Source organism: Castanea sativa, chromosome 11, assembly GCF_040712315.1.
Source record: "Castanea sativa cultivar Marrone di Chiusa Pesio chromosome 11, ASM4071231v1".
Lineage (NCBI taxonomy): Eukaryota > Viridiplantae > Streptophyta > Magnoliopsida > Fagales > Fagaceae > Castanea > Castanea sativa.
The window spans coordinates 12,956,991-12,969,344 of NC_134023.1; the positions used below are offsets into that span (position 1 = coordinate 12,956,991).

Genomic DNA, 12,354 nt, shown 5'->3' on the forward strand with positions numbered 1-12,354 from the left:
ACATTTCGAGATACACTTTCAAAACTACAACTATACATAAAATTTGTTCCACTCTTAAAACAACATTAGAGATTCAAGGTTGACTGGAAACTATCTAGATCAATAGTGTTTTTCTTTTTTGGTAAGACAGTTTTATAGAATTAGAATTTACCATTAAATTAAAATTTATTCTAGATTTCCTACCTAATCAATTTCATAATGTCTTCCTTTATTTTAACTCAATAAGAAACTTTGAAAGTGTACTGTCCTACATATATTGTAATTATGTTAGTGAGTACTTTATAAGAGCGCAATGTATATGAAACTACAATGGACTGTAAGCACTTTAGGGTAGTTATAGGCCTATAGCTTGGCGTCTTACTGTTCTAACTCTAATATCCTTTAGTCCCAACATCAATACATTTATGTTAATATTTAAAAAACAAACAAAAAAAAGAAAAAGAAAAAGAAAAGAAAGATATAATGCTTGTAGGCAAATGCGATGTTGTTTCCAAACATTTCATGGGTTTTAGCTAATTGCCCATACTCATACTCTTTCATCTCCATCCTCCAACTTTTTCCACCACGCCTACACATTTTCAAAAAACTAAAATAACCCAATGATGTCGTTTAATGCAATCTCTTTTAACTCAATAAGAAACTTTGAAAGTGTACTATCCTACATATATTGTACTATCCTACATGTATATGAATGTTTCATAATATATATTCATATTACAAAACCATTATTTCAAGTGCATTATTCTTCTTCGTTTGTGTAATAACCGGAAAAAGAAAAAAAAAAGATTTAAAAGGAGGGGTATTTAAGTAATTTTCTTTGTGGGGCCAATTTTATAATTTCTAATTATGAGGGAGTTTTTAGAAAATAAGGTTGAAACCCTAACTATATATAAGCTTATTAAAGGTCAACGTATAGAGAGAGATATTTTGAGAGAGAAGACTACCCAAATGACTGAAGTAGAGAAGGATTGATTACATCCTTGAGGTAAGAGCTTAAGAAATCTTGTTCTTTTGTCAAATTTAGATTTTATTTGGTATTAGAATATTTTCTTATGTGGGTATTTTGGCCAGTAGTGAAACTATTTAATTACTTGAGAGTTTTAATGATGCAAACAAAGAAAAGTTTGGATTTATTTTTCGGTAAACTAAACGCTATTACTACAGATTTTTATATGTTCAGTAACTTAATCTCTTTCTATACCTTCGTGCGTTAAGCGTAGAGAGAAGCCGCATATTTTCTTAAAATGTTAGGTGTTTTGCGCAGACTTTCTTTTAGTAACAGTGCCGAAGTCGTGAATTTGATGAAAAAAAAGGGTTGTTTTTCGCATAAGGCCATGTGCCTAATTGTACTTGGAGTTGGTAGGTGGCATGAGATTTTGAGATGATAATGGTGGCAGGTGGCAGAGAAAAAGAAAAAAAAAAAGAAAAAAAGAATGAAAGGTGTAAACGTAATTGTGTTCAGGTGGTTTTTTTTTTTTTTTTTTTTTTTTATAAATTGGCTTTTGACTTTATAGGTATTCTATAGTCTATATCCCTAGGAAACTATTTGTAGCAGAAAGTAAAGAAAATATATGATATGAATAGGTGGATTTTTTGGTGTGAGATAACAGTGGATAGTTATGAGATATTTTTAGTAGTCTCTCTATCTGGCCGGGTACCATTATAAGTTCTTCTTAAATTATTTAATTATTGAGTAAAAATATTTGAAAATTGTTTTAGGTGATATCTAAGGATTTTAGAGGATTTGTTAAGGAAAAGTTTCTTTTGGAATAGCTTTTGCAGGTAAGTAACCTTATCCTAATTGGGTTTTATTTTGCTTATATTAATGTATTTTTAACTACTGAAAATTTGTTTATAATTGTTACAATTTTATTTCTATTGTATCACTAATTTCAAGTAAAGAATTATCACAAATATATCTGGTTACTGAATATATGATGTGTTTTGTTTAATTGTTTTTAGCTATATTGATTCAAAGTAAAGAATAAAGAATTTCCACAAATATATATGAGCATTGAATATAAGATTTATTTTATTTAATTGTTTTTTTAGCTATATTGATATAAAGTGAGGAATATAGAAATATCACAAATGTATTGAAATATTGAATATATGATTATATGTATATGCATTTGAATAAGATATATTTTTGTCAGAAATTATGATTTCATATATATGATTATGGACAGTCTGACTATGGATTGAGTCTGATACCCAAATCAATGGAGGTTATTCATTGGTACTCTGATACCCAAACCAATGGGGGTTATTCATTGGTACTTTGATACCCAGCCAATGAGGATTATTCATTGGCACTCTGATGCCCAGTCACAAGAATATAGCGTGACCATAGTCATAAGATTATTAACAATATGAATTACGTTTGAATATTTGAACCATTTGAGTCCTTAAAACCATTGTTATTGATTCCGTTCCATTCCGACCGGAACGGCCGGAATTTTTCGTTCCGGTATGCAAACCGGTACTAGGATACCCAACGTTCCACCTCGGGCCAGATTTCGGGCCATTCCGGTCCATTCCGGCCAATTCCGGCCGAAATGTGAATTCCGGCCGGTACATGATTTGGCCTATGGAAAAAAAAATAAATAAATAAAAAATTTTTGATGGCTAATATTATGTTATAAATTTTGTTGGCTTATTAGTTATTAATTATTATGGGCTTATGTAATGAGTAATGACTTGTTATAAATCTTCTTATTGTTTGATGTTGTATTGAGGTTTAAGACATAAAAGTTAAGACTAAATATTTTGTATTATTTGATGTTTAGTTATTGTCTTGTAAATTTTCTTATTGTGTGATGTTAAATAGATGTTATATTGATGTTTAAGACTTAAGAGTTAAGACTAAATGATTTGTATTATTTGAAATTTAGTTATTTATTTATTAGAATTGACAATTTTATGTTTTACAAGAATATATATAATTTAATTTTTAGGAACCCGAAACACCTTAAAACGGTACGCCGAAATCGGCCGGTACCGAAATATTTCATTCCACTGGACAAGCCGAAACGGGGTTCTAAACGGTATTAATAACAATGCTTAAAACTACATATGTGAATTTGAAAATGTTTGAGTATTTGAATTATTTTGAGTCATTAAAATTGCTTATGTATTTTTGGAACCTATTGTAAGTTATAGTTTTTGATACGTGGAAAACTGACTACTTTCTAACCATCTATGATATATTTGTAAGATTAAAGTATGTGATTTATTTGTAACTTTTTATTTTAAGACTATGAAACTTCTTAGTTATTTTTGAAAAACCCATAGTATATTATAACTTTTGAAAACTCATATTACATCTTGTTATTTTATAGATCTATTGCTTGATAGAACTAATTATGACATTGGTTACTTATTGAGTTGTCAGCTCACCCCTTTTTCCCCTCCAGTTTCAGATTGTGAAGAACAGCAAGTTTTGGGAATTCTGATATTGTGTTGTGAGTAGGAAAAGAAGCTTAGTGATTTTGGGATTGGATGGTCTTTTAATAGTTTTATATTTATTGGCCAATTGGCATTATGTACATGAGGTTTGGATTTTGTTCCTATTAAATTATTGGAGATCTATTCATAAAGAAATTGTTGAGGTGTTTTGAATTTATTTGAATTAATTTTTTAGAATAAATTTTAGTTGCTAAGAATGCCTTGCACATTTGTAAGGTGCTTACTTTATAAGCGTGCGGCAGTTGTCACGTGCCTATCTTTATAGTTGGGTTTAGGGGCGTGACAGTTTGCTTCTTCAATGAATAATTCCTTTTATTCTCATACAATCATTTGAAGCAAAGCTAACATGTTAAAAACATATCATGACTATGCCAATGCAATTGAAACAAATCAATTCAGAATCTCAGATTGATAGATTGGTAAGACTAAAATAAATTATATTGAAAAGATTGCAATATGAGCTATCTAATGATCTATATTGATGGTTTTGTGCCAACTGGCTAGGCAAATGATAGTGCCTATTGGTAAATAGCCTTAAAATTATCAAGTGATTGTAGAAATATTACTTGGCAAGCTCAAAATTATAAATTATAAAAAAAAAAAGAAAAAAAAGAAAAAAAACAGCTACCCTGATGGGTTAGTTTTGAACTTAACTTTCATCTAACAAAATTGATTCTCGGAACACATCATGTTTTCACTGCAAAAGAGACCAGTAAAGCCTTTAAGCATCCTATCAGCAAATGCCTCAATGAAATATGAAGCAATTCGCTGAATTGCAGTGCCTTTAGGAGAGGCAAGATAGGAAATATTTTCAAGCATGGTATTAACACTATGAAGACATCCGATAGTTACATGGCTAGCACATTCTCCAAGAAGTTCTATCAATTGCAAACCTCCTTCCTCAGATCGTGGTGATCTGAGCCAGGGGTATGGTGATCCTAATCCAGGAGAGGATTCATGGGATGAAGTTAAAGAAGATCTGCCTTCTTGTTTTGCCTTTGCCATCAATAACTGAGAGCAAACTCAATGCACTGGGAATGGAGGCCTGTATAACAGCTAGAATGGGATTAGATGTGAAGGAGAATAAATTTTAATTACTGAAATAATAACACTACACCACTTGATGATAGAGAAAGTTGAGGGAAGGAAGAAAGAACTATATCTTGAATCTTTCCCTCCCTTTTTGTTGTTAGGCTTGTTAAAAAATTACAAACTTAAGCCAACCAAGGTAAAAATTGTTTGGTTTTTGAATATATTTTCAAGTAACAGTTTTGGTTCTCAAAGGGAAAAGAAGCAGTTGAAGCACACTTCAAATATATCACTCATAAAACATAATTTTTTCTTCTTCAATAAATTCCTTTGGAAGTAAATGTAGGGCTATTTGGGTTGCTAATTACTCACAAAATCAAAAAATAGTTTCAAGACAATGGAACTTTTCCTTCCTACTACAAAAAAAGAGTCTATTAGCAAGGGTAAAATGCCCTCGCAAAAATTCAAATATCGTCACAAAAGGCTATTAGCGAGGGCATATGACCTTTGAGGGCCCGTCGTATTTGCTCTTGTTACTAAAAGAGATTTTGCGACCATGCCTTCGCAAATAGATAATTTACAAGAGCAATTTAATGTCGTTACTAAACAAATCCGCCTTCGCAAATAAATTACCAAACGACGAGAAAAGCCGACCACTTATTTTTAGTGAGAGAAAATAGTCGTCGTTAACAACTATTTGTGAGGACTTTTATACCCTCGTAATTAATTATTTGCAAATTTCAAATTAACGACATACTTTTTAGAGACAAATAATGTTGTCGCAAAAATTTATTTGTGAGGGTTTTTAACCACTTGAAAGTAGTTAGGAATAATAGTGTCAACATTAAGCTGTCGCTTAAAATGTTTTTGCAAGGGGTTAAGTGACATCACTATTCTACAAATTGTGAGGGACTTTGTCGTCACTATAAAATTATTTATAACCAAATTTTTATGTCATCAGTGATAACATTTTATATTATTATTTATTTATTTATAATTATTTTATATAATTTTTTTTAATTATCATGTTACAATAGTACAATAATTACTAAAAATTGATCAATTGAAAGATAAAAATTCATATAAGTTCAAACTTTAAAATATAGAATATACAAAGAAATCCTGAAATTAAGCCTTATTTTAAACTTAAACAACTAGAATTATGACAAGATCTATACTAGTCTTTCCCCTGAGTTACCCTTCAAGCTGTTTTCAACCGCCCTCGTGTTATTGATTGAGTTGTCCTCTTCATCTCTACTAGTACCATCCTTAAAAAAAAAAAAAAAAATTAAACATAATTCATACACTAGAATATTAGCTTTTATAAAAATAATAACAAAGAATGGTTAAATAGAGTGCAAGAGAGATAGAGAGAATTCATGTCATGTATTTCATTTATACTCACCTCCTAATCTCCATCCATCCATTTTTTTGTGAGAGATACCTCATCAACAAGCAGTAAGTGTAAGAGATTTTAGGGTTGAACAAAGAGTGATAATTGAAAAAAATATATATGCTCACTCTAGCTAGCCAAAATGATCCAAAACCTCAAAAGAATATTAAATGAAAATGCAGAATACGATAATGAGAGAAAGGAAAATACCTCATAAACTGACAGAAGTGTGAGAAATTTTAGGATTTAGCAGAGAGTGGTAAGCTGAACGTGTAGAAGATAATGTAGAAAAAAAGGAGATTATGCTTTTAGTACGTGAATTTAATTTTTTTGAGGATTCGGAGAAGAATTGAGACCCAAAAAGCCAAAAAAGTTAGGGAGAGTGACTATGAATTAACTCAAAAAAATAAAATCCTACTATATAATTAAAATTCAAGTGTTTGCCCACTTACTATTCAAAAAAGAAAGCAACTTAAAATTCTCAAGAGAATATCCCTGCTAAATACTGAGCAATAGCACACAAATTTCAACCAAAACAAATGACAATAATTTCTCAAAAAAATGCAGAATTTCACACATTGAAACATTTTTTTCATGACCATATTTATCCGTTTAGGAACCAATGCCACTTTGAATCATGACATGAGATACTGGAATTTACCAAACATAGAGCCCATTGAGAATGCCTTGTCCATCTAATTAATAAGCAGGCAAACGTAAGCAAGTTGAAAGCAAAAAAATGCAATCTACTAAGATGCTAAATCTAGTGTCCTAGAGATTGTAAAAACTATTGAACTGTCAGATTGTGACCACATTGTGAGTAACTCTTTGAAACTTTAAAATTCTAGTCCACATGCCTTGGATAAGAAAGAATCTCATGGAAATTAATGTATATTTGGAAACAGAACCTAAGCCAAGAATGGAAGTTTTAACACTGAGGTTGTTCAGAATTTGAAACATTTCCTGAACATTTGAGATGTTTCAAACTACAAAAGAAACAGCAACAAGAAACAATGCAATGAAAGGATACTTAGAAATTTTAAACATTTTGAAAAGTAAATAACAAAAATTGGAAGTAATGCAGTCTTAAACATTTCCTGGAAGCTGAAGACATTTTGGACCACAAAACAAAACAAAAAAACAAGTGATTGAATGGAACCAAATACAGAGTATTGGCAGTTACCTTAATGCCCTTACAGCAGTGACCCAGCTACCCTCACTTGTTGGAATGAGACCAAGACAAACACGATCAGCAACACCCTGCATGCAGAAAATCAAAAGGAATCAATCAGAGCAGTCCATCTTCTTGTACATTAATGCATGTTTTCATGATAAACTTTTCCTTTTGGACCCGTGTAAAATATCAACCACTGCAAACTAGCTCATTGCATCAGTATTCTATATGACTATATCAACAAAGGATGGTTTCATAATCTGTTGCGAGCCAGCCATAAAAGGTTCAAATCTTTGGCCGTGTGCTTCTAAATTTAATTTGAAGTGTCAAAAGATAACACATTCAACTGACACCTCAGAAGATCTCGTCGGACTTTGGCTTAGGCAACTATTAGGTGGGTTGTGGTTGCCTACATCTTAAATTCAGTTTTTGACTTAATAAAAAAAAAGCATCTAAGTATAGTAATTTGTCTTCCAAATTAGGTTCAAATCAAGCATTTAAAAATGTTCATCAACCTATCAAAAAAAAAAAAATGTTCATCAAACATTACACAGGAAAGTTGACAGGACAACATCTATTAACCAGTCATGACCTTCAAATATACATTGTCAATTAAAATTTCCTCTCTACATCACTAGACAAGAAAATTTTCATTAACTTAAAATAATCTAATAGGAATTTAATCATGATATGCTAGTGCTACAGCTTGACTATTTAGAATTTATTAACTAACAAAATAAATCAGTGTATGGACGTACTTTAGGTTTGTAATCCGGTTATCTTCTTCAAGTACAATACAACAATCACTCACTGAATTGGCTTGTAGATTGTGTTGGAGTGCCTCAATGGCATTGGGATTCCATTCACAAGCATAAACTAGTTTTGCATTGGCCCTGATCAAGGAAGTTTAGCAATCAGGTCACTATTAGTGTACAAATGATCAAGCAGTTGAAATGATTGTAAAAGAGTAGACACCAAAATTTCTCAAACACATTGCGAGTAACTCTTTGAAACTTTAAAATTCTAGTAAAAAAAGAACCCCAAATCAGAAACCCATTCACAAAAAACAAGAAATTATCCAATAAAAATAAACAAGAAACATAGATCCATATATAGCTATAATATACAAATTTATGCAAGTTCACAATCTAGACTCACTCAAGCACTTTATCAAACACGTTATGAGCAATACTTTGAAACTTCAAAATTTAAGTAAGACAACAATCAATTTCAAAAACACCAAATGTTGGGTTGAAAGTGATACACAATTATTTCAGGTAGTGCTATTAGGCTCAGCCAAGCCACCCTCTACGGGAAAATTTTAAAATATAGTAGTTTGTCAAAATTCACTTAGAAGAAAAAAGCCACGAAACCCATAAAACTTTCACCAATTCCAAACCCAAATTTCACAAAAATCAGAACTTACAATGAGGGAAAAACTAAGGGAAAAAGAGAGGAGGGCAGATCGGGGTGAAGGAGATCGTGAGAGAGAGAAGGGAACGATCGTGAGGGAGGGAGCGAGGTGACGACAGAGGGAGATTGGGTGGCAACAGTGGCTGGGCTGGGCTGGGCGGTGGCGACGGTGGCTGGGCCATGAGAGAGAGAGAGAGAGAGAGAGAGAAGGAGAAAGGAAAAGGAGCGGGTTTTGTTGTGAGGGAGTGAGTGAGGTTTCGAGGGAGTGCTGAAATTTTTTTTTAAGTGGGTGGGAAAATTGAAAAACGAAATTCTATGCGGGAAAGGGCAAAAAAAAAAAAAAAAAAAAAAAATTTGTTGAGATTTAATCAATATATATAATAATAAATAAAGAAGATAGAAAATCCAATTAAATTTCAAATTGAAATTTAATTAGAGTCTAATTTTGCCTCATGCGTTTCATCTAATTTAAATTTTAGAATTTTGTACCAAGTGAGTTAATTTAGAGTAAAAATTGAATTTCAATTAGAGTTTAATTTTGCGCTATATGTTTTATTTAATCTAAATTTTTGTGCCAAATTAGTTAATTTAGTGTAGAAAACGAGGGGTCCAATATAATAAACCATAAAAAACATAATCATATAACTAAAAAAATTCAAATTTATAAGTCATTTATACACACACAATTAATTGATGACATAACTATTAATCTTTGATCACTTTGAAATTTTGTAGGCATGAAAAATATATGAAGATAATGTAATCTAATGGTAGATTTGTCAAAATTCACATCGAATTAAGAAATATAGGGTTAGGTTTAAGTTATACCTGACGTAACTCTAAAAAATGTTATACCATCCAATAACTTATTATTGAATTCATATTTTGAAAATCCAACCGTTGGAGTACATGTTATATATGGTCTTAACATGCATGCTAATTTTTCATGCAAATCGGATGTAATTTACTATTTACTGAATTCATATTTTGAAAATCCAACCGTTGGATTACATGTTCTATATGGTCTTAACATGCATGTCAATTTTTATGCCAAGCAGATGTAATTTACTATTTGATCTATAAACTCATCTTTTATGCATTATTTTAAACTATTAAAACTTAAATTTAGACAATTGATTGATAACATCACTATTGATATTTTATCACCTTGAAATTTTGTAAGCTTGAAAAATATACGAAGATAATGTAATCTAATGATAGATTTGTCAAAATTCACATCGAATTAAGAAATATAGGGCTGAGTTTGAGTTACATCTGACATAATTATAAAAAATATTACACCACCCAATAATTTATTATTGAATTTATATTTTGAAAATCCAACCGTTGGATTGCATGTTCTATATGGTCTTAACATGCATGCCAATTTTCATGCCAATCGGATGTAATTTACCCTTTGATCTATAAACCCATCTTTTATGCATTATTTTAAACCACTAAAACTTTAATCTAAACAATTGATTAATGACATCACTATTGATATTTGATCACCTTGAAATTTTGTAAGCATGACAAATATACAAAGATAATGTAATCTAATGGTAGATTTGTCAAAATTCACATCGAATTAAGAAATATAGGCTTGGGTTCAAGTTACACCTAACGTAATTCTAAAAAATGTTACACCACCCAATAACTTATTATTGAATTCATATTTTGAAAATCCAACAGTTAGATTACATGTTCTATATGGTTTTAACATGCATGCCAATTTTCATGCCAATCGGATGTAATTTACCCTTTGATTTATAAACTCATCTTTTATGCATTATTTTAAACTACTAAAACTTGAATCTAGACAATTGATTGATGAAATAACAATTGATCTTTGATCACTTTTAAATTTGTAAGCATGAAAAATATGCGAAGATAATGTAATCTAACGGCAAATTTGTCAAAATTTATGTTGAATTAAGAAATATAGGGTTGAGTTCAAGTTACACCTAACGTAATTTATAAAAAATGTTACACCACCCAATAACTTAGTATTGAATTCATACTTTAAAAATCCAACCATTGGATGACATGCTTTATATGTTCTTAACATGCATGCCAATTTTCATGCCAATCGGATGTAATTTACCACTTGATCTATACACTCATCTTTTATGCATTATTTTAAACTAAAAAACTTGAATTTAAAAAATTGATTGATGACATGAAAATTAATATTTGATCACCTTGAAATTTTATAAGTATAAAAAATATATGAAGATAATGTAATCTATCGGTAAATTTATCAAAATTCACATCGAATTAAGAAATATAGAGTTGGGTTCAAGTTACACGTATTGTAACTCTAAAAAATGTTACATCACCCAATAACTTATTATTTAATTCATATTTTAAAAATCCAACTATTAGATTACATGTTCTATATGTTCTTAACATGCATGCCAATTGGATGTAATTTACCATTTGATCTATGAACTCATCTTTTATGCATTATTTTAATCGGAAGAAATTTTTATTCACTTTTGAGAGAGAGAGAGAGAGAGTACAAAAGGCTGAAATTCTTGAATTTTAGGCTACCATTTTGAAGTTGATAGTGTTATCATTTTTTTTATGGGTACAATTGTGTTAGAAAATATGGAGAGACCTTTCTTATATAGGATGTATATAAAGGGTTTTTTTTTTAGACTACAAACAAAAAGGTTCATCTAAAGAATATAAAGTGTTATATGTTTATGCGTTTCTTTTTATTTTTCTTTGAATTTTAGAATAACTTTTATCTCCAAAGAAGTTAATCTTTTAACGATTTTTTGCGAAGGTCAATCGTGGCTGTAAGTGCACAATTGCACCTGGCCCCAAGAACAGTTACGGGCTCAGGCCCAACGAGCCTTAAACAATGTAATTTGTAGAGTGTGGGTTTGAAACCCAGGTTAGAAGTGTTTGAGGATTAAATAGCAAGCTAAAGATGATAAACACTTAAAAACAACAAAGAATGCTATGAATCAATCTGCTCGGACGTAAGCCGAGAACTGTTCTTATATAATTTCTCTCTCCTTCTTTTTCTCTTTCTTTTAGGTTACAAAAAGGGAGATCCCCTCTTTCCGTCTTAGATTCCCCCTTAAATACTACTCTCTTGAATACCTTTTACACGTGTTGCTTTACCTCCCCTTTAACCTAGATATTTCTTTTCCCAGTGCCTTTGAATAGTAACCAGAAGTTTCTCTTCCACTGTTCAGGTGTCACTTCCCCATCAATGCGGCCAGGGTGGTAGGTGCAGGGTCTTTAATGTGGAGGTAGCAGCCTTTATCTTTGACATTTCTTCAACACCAGTGCTTCTGGGGCATTCTAGGGTTTACCCCTTTTAATCATTGGTCTTAACCGTGTCATCCCCTAATCTTTATTGCGAAACCCCGAGTTCTTCGGTGTCCGTCCAAGGATAAGTTCACCCTCGGCTGGATCCTCGGACCCTCGGCGTATGGGCCGACCCATAGTACCAACAAATTCTAAACCCAGTAGCAGGTCGGCCTTCCTTAACACGGCCCAAAAGGCCCACATTCTCATCAGGATCTTTTCGCCCCCCACAGTGGCCCTCACAAATAATTTAGTATTAGTTAAGGCATATTTTTAGCCCACACAAAAAAATAAACTTTTTGCAAGGAATTGTCTCTCGGAAATAATTTAGTGGGAACATTTCCCTCCAAAAAATTTGACATTTTAATGATTATTTGTGAAGGTCGATTGTAGCCCTCGCAAATAATTTAGTATTAATGACGGTTTTTTTTAACTGTCACAAATAATACACTTTTTGCGAGAGATTTTTAATTGTCCCTCGCAAATAATATGGAGGGAAAATTTCCCTCTAAAATATTAGTATTTGTGACAGTTATAACACATAATTGCGACA

The 12,354-nt window shown here is 31.4% G+C and overlaps 1 long non-coding RNA gene across 3 annotated transcripts; it reads right to left on the reverse strand.

The window, feature by feature from the left end:
* Window positions 1-5,542: 5,542 nt before the first annotated feature.
* On the reverse strand, window positions 5,543-8,730 carry LOC142615373 (uncharacterized). 3 transcript variants are annotated; one of them, XR_012840732.1, is made up of 5 exons: window positions 8,491-8,730; window positions 7,823-7,957; window positions 7,074-7,150; window positions 5,903-6,154; window positions 5,543-5,765 (listed from the first exon to the last, which is right to left on the reverse strand). It is a non-coding gene; the product is annotated as an uncharacterized LOC142615373 (long non-coding RNA). The 3 variants fall into 3 exon arrangements; XR_012840731.1 differs by having other exon boundaries at window positions 5,903-7,150; XR_012840733.1 differs by lacking the exon at window positions 5,903-6,154 and having other exon boundaries at window positions 8,491-8,727.
* Window positions 8,731-12,354: the final 3,624 nt, after the last annotated feature.